Consider the following 5251-nt stretch of genomic DNA (forward strand, 5'->3'; position numbering starts at 1 on the left):
ATTACAAGTCTTAGAAAGACCTTTTTGATCTTGAATAAGCCAAAACAAATGTCAATTGGAAAATAAGGGCAAATCTATGGGTGAAAGCATGCATTGTGTTCCTCTTTTTGAGTGTGAGCTTTGCATCTGATTTCTGATCTTGAATTGATTAACCTCTGTGTGTGAATATGGAATCATTCTTCATGTGAGGGAATTTAGATTCTTTTTGTCGAGCTTGAACTCACACAAGTAGCAAGTATTGCGAGCATGAGAATCTCTAGTAATAGTGTGTCACAACTTGAATCTTTGAGTATACAGTTTATCTTTGCATAAGTAATTTGAATCTTTTTGTATGTTCATGATTGAGTCTTGTGTAGCACTGTTTGAGACACCCTTTTTTGAATGGCTGAACTTGAGTTTTGCTTGAGGAAAAGTAAAAGTTTAAGTTGGGGTGTTGATGAGTCCACAAATTGGACTCATTTACGGCTTTATTTTGATAAAAATAATGTCCTCGAATGCTTATTTTGTCTAAATATCTGATGAAAACTCTTAAGTTTCAGGTATTTGAAGTTTTAGTGAAAGCATGGACACATAGGCGCAAAAAGGAACAAAAAGCCTGAAAAGAACGAAGTAGCTGAAGCCCGAGCATCTTCAAGCACATTTGGCGATTCGCCGAAGGGATTTACTCTGCCCTTTGTTCTAGTATGCGAAGCCCTGAAGGAGAAGGATTAAAAAGGCGATGAAAGGAGTAGTCAGCGCTTAGCCGAATAGTTCCGCGAAGCAGTACTATACCGCCCAATGGTCTAGAACGTGAAGATGCGGAAGGCAAGCACGAAACAGCGATGAGACAGACGAAGGGTGAATCGCCTAAGTCATTCGGCGATATCGACTAACTGCGCCGAAAGATCTGCCAACGCTATTTTCTGAAGTCTATAAATACTGAACTTATTATTAATTTTAGAGAGTCAAACATTTATTTTAATTTCCAAAATAGAATAGTACTTTTTGGATATTTTTCTCTCAAGTTTGGTGAGGGCTTTTGGGAGACTTGAAGAAAGAAGAATTTCATCTTCCCCAAGTTGGAAGTGGATCTTCTACATTCTTCTTCCTTTTCTTAAATCAAGGTTTAATTTCTTATACCCATTTGATTTTACTATTCATTTTAGGTTGTATTTTTTTATTTCTTGATGTGTGGCTAAAAACCCCCATTCTTGGGGTGTGATTTAGAAAATATGTGTTGATATTAATGTTGGGCCTTACTTGCTGATAAGTTAGATGTAGTTTAATGGTGATTTCACGTAGTGGTTGTGGTTTAATCTAAAGGGTTTGTAGTTTCAAATACAAAGCCACCCATGTGTTTTTGGCTTACCCGAGAGGGAGGTCGCGAAACCAAGACCACTAGACTGATGGCGTAAGGAGTGGGTCGACATGAGGTTCAGCCCGAGAGGGTGAGCCCTTGTCCTATATCCTAACACTCATCGAGAGAGAGTGAGTGGGGTAGGCCGTAGGCTGGTCTCCATGCGGCTAATGGGTGTCCGAGAAGAATGTATTTGAAACAGGGTAAGTTACCCGAGAGGGAACTTATTTCCATTTAAAGCTTAGCCTAGTCACTATTATCTTACAAATTTTCTTTCAAAAGTGTGTACCCAACTACTTATCTCAACTTGTATTGCGGTCACACCCCAAGAACATTTCCCCATACTTGATTTTCTTGATAATTTTTTGCTATTTTTACTACTTGTGACAAAACCCCCAAATCGATATTTGACACTTTCGTGTCTCCCCCTTTAATTTACTATGTTTTTACTCGTTAAAATCGTTAGCTACGACAAGTTAGAGCTTAATTTTATTTTTCTATCAATTCTCAAAACCACTCCCTTGGGACACAACCCCAACCTTTAGTTGGATTACTATAATGTCGACGATCGTAGACACTCATACTGTAGGTTAGTGTCGTTGTTCACGATAAGCATCACCACCCTTGGTGGAGTCCACTAACTGAATGCCTAATCGAGTAAATCTGTGAATATCTCAAACCAATTCTTTCTTTTCTTCTTCAATATGAGCAACAATATCCATAGATAACCGACTAAGAGAATCTGCCACCACATTTGCCTTTTTGGGGTGATAAAGAACGCTCATATCATAATCTTGCAATAACTCATACCACCTTCTTTAGAGAGGATTTAGATTTTTCTGCTTAAAGACAAATTGCAAACTTGTGTAGTCGGTAAACACATCTACATAAACACCATACAAATAATGCTTCCAAATCACTAAGGCAAAAACAACCGCCGCTAGATCAAGGTCATAGGTAAGATAATTCTTTTCATGAATCTTAAGTTGTCTTGATGCATAGGAAATAACCTTCCCATTTTGCATAAGCACACATCCTAATCAAATTCTTGAGGCATCACAATAAACAACAAAGACATTGGTCCCTTCCGGTAAAGCTAACAGCGGACCGAAAGCAAGTCTATCCTTCAACTCTTGGAAGCCCTTTTCACATAATTTGGACCATATGAACTAGCCTTCTTTTGAGTCAATGTCGTCAAAGGAGAGGCAATTGACGAGAATCCCTCAACAAACCTTCTATAGTAACCGGATAAACCGAAGAAACTTCTAATATCAAAAGGAGTTAGAGGTCTAGGACAACTGTTGACTGCATCCGTCTTCTTAGGATCTACTTTAATACCCTTACTTGAAACAATATGACTAATAAAAGCTAAGGACCTTAACCAAAACTAACATTTGCTAAACTTTGCAAAATGTTGTTGGTTCTTCAGAATTTGCAACACGATCCTCAAATGACCAATATGCTCATTCTCACTTCTCGAATAGATAATTGTGTCATCAATGAACACAATAACGAACATGTTAAGGTATTGTCTAAACACTGTATAAATCAAATACATAAACACCTCGGAGCATTAGTCAATCCAAACGACATTACCAAAAACTCATAATGACCATACAGAGTTCGAAAAGCCGTCTTCGGAATATAATCTTCTTTCACGCTCAATTTGTGATACCCCGATCGAATGTCAATCTTAGAGAAATAACTTGCTCCTTGAAGTTGGTCAAATAAATCATCTATACTTAGGAGAGGATACTTTTTCTTAATGGTTACCTTGTTCAATTGATGATAGTCAATACACATACAAAGAGAACCATCTTTCTTTCTAACAAATAAAACTGGAGCACACCATGGAGAGATACTCGGTCGGATGAAATCCTTATCCAACAAATCTTTCAATTATTCTTTCAACTCCCTTAGTTTCGTCAGAGCCATTCGGTAAGAAAGAATAGTAAAAGGTTGCGTATCTTGGAGAAGGTGAATACAGAAGTCTATTTCCCTCTCGGGAGGAATACTGGGTAAATGATCTGGGAACAGTTCTGAAAACTCTTTAACAGTGGGGACCGACTTGATAGTAGGGGTTTGATAATCCACATCCCTCACCCAAACTAGATGGTAAATGAAACCCTCAAAAATCATCTTTCTAGCTTTAAGACAAGAGACAAAATTACCCTTAGGTATAATATTTCACCCTTTCCACTCTAGGACAAGCTCATTCGGGAACTGAAACATGACTACATAAGTTCTATAATCAATAGAAGCATAACATGAGTTCTTCCAATCCATACCAAGGATAAAATAAAAGTATCGCATATCAAGCTCTACTAAGTCAAAAAGAGTAACTATATGTGACAACGAAATGGAACATTTTCTATAGACCCTCTTAGCTAAAATAGAATCACCAACAGGACTAGAGACAGAAAAAGGAGCTAACAACACATCCGAAAGAATGTCAAATCTCATAGCCACATATGGCGTCACAAAAGACAAGGTAGCACCAGGATCAAGTAAAGCATAAACATCAAGTTGGAAAAAATTCAACATACAGATAACCACATCGGGAGAACCCTCTTGTTCACCAAAAGTCGGAAGTGCATAGAATCAGTTTTGCTTAGGAGCATTGGGACCTGAACTACTAGGAGGAACTTGCTTGCCCTCAATTCCTTTAACTTTAAGCATTAGTAAATCCCTCATCTTATGACCACTCTTACCACAACTAAAGCAATCATCTAGGCCGGCTAGGCACTTACCCTTGTGCTTCATTCCACACCTAGTACAAGTTGAAATGGGCAATAAAGATCCACTACCATTCCATCCTTGAGGTTTAGGGTTAGACATCCTATCTTTGTTGAACTCAGGATGAGAATTGGAGGAACCTTGATCGGAAAACTTTTGTCAAAATCTAGGACAACCATGTCCATCGAAACTTGCATGAGAGAAATTACCATCATCGGTCTTAGCCCTTTTTACCTCTCTAGACTTTTCCTTAAGTTTCTCCTCTTCAATTTTTTGTGCATGGACCATGAGACGAAACATGTCCATGTCATAAATAAGCATGGCGGTACGACATTCTTTAACCACCATTTCAGACAAACCCAAAACGAACTTACTCAGCTTTGCCCTTAAATCGACAACCATTGTTGGAGCATATTTAGACAATTATGTGAATTTTAGAGCGTAGTCCATCACACTCATACATCCTTGTCAAAGGTTAATGAACTCAAGAACCTTGTCTTCCCTCATCTGAAGGGGCAATAACCTATCAAGAAAAGCAGCCTTAAACTTCTCCCAATTAAGAGGACCCGCATCTTTCGGTCTCCCTTCTTTCTATTGAATGAACCAAATTTGAGCCACACTTTTAAGTTGATGAGCAGCCAACTCTGCCTTTTCCACCAACGTCACTCCCACGATCATCAAAACCTTATAGACCTCATCAACAAACTCTTGACGATCTTCCTCAACCCTAGAACCATAAAACTCTATAGGATTCATCCTAGTGAATTCCCTCACTCTAGATGTTGTCGTACCCACATTTGGGTTCACGGAAACCGTAACCCCCCTATTGGATTGGGCCGTCACAACCTGATCCAACCCTTGGGAAGTAGACCTAAACTCAGCATTAGTTAATTGCTCGGCAAATAGATCAATTAGAACTTAAGGAGCTTGGGGAGGAACTTCTTGTTCCGCATTCTCCCTCACAATTCTTCTAGTATAAGCTCTTCTAGTAGCCATATCCTATAGAGCATCAGATAAGGATTAGGAGAAAGACCTTATTGAGTTAGATTCTATTGTATGAATTTAGAGTAATGAAAAAAGTGGAGTTTCCTAATCATCTTGTAGACTCTAATTCATATATATGGTGCACTTCACAATAATGAACAAGACTGTACTCAACATAGCTTATGAGACATCCTA

The sequence above is a fragment of the Solanum tuberosum genome, unplaced genomic scaffold (assembly GCF_000226075.1).
Source record: "Solanum tuberosum cultivar DM 1-3 516 R44 unplaced genomic scaffold, SolTub_3.0 scf00011, whole genome shotgun sequence".
Lineage (NCBI taxonomy): Eukaryota > Viridiplantae > Streptophyta > Magnoliopsida > Solanales > Solanaceae > Solanum > Solanum tuberosum.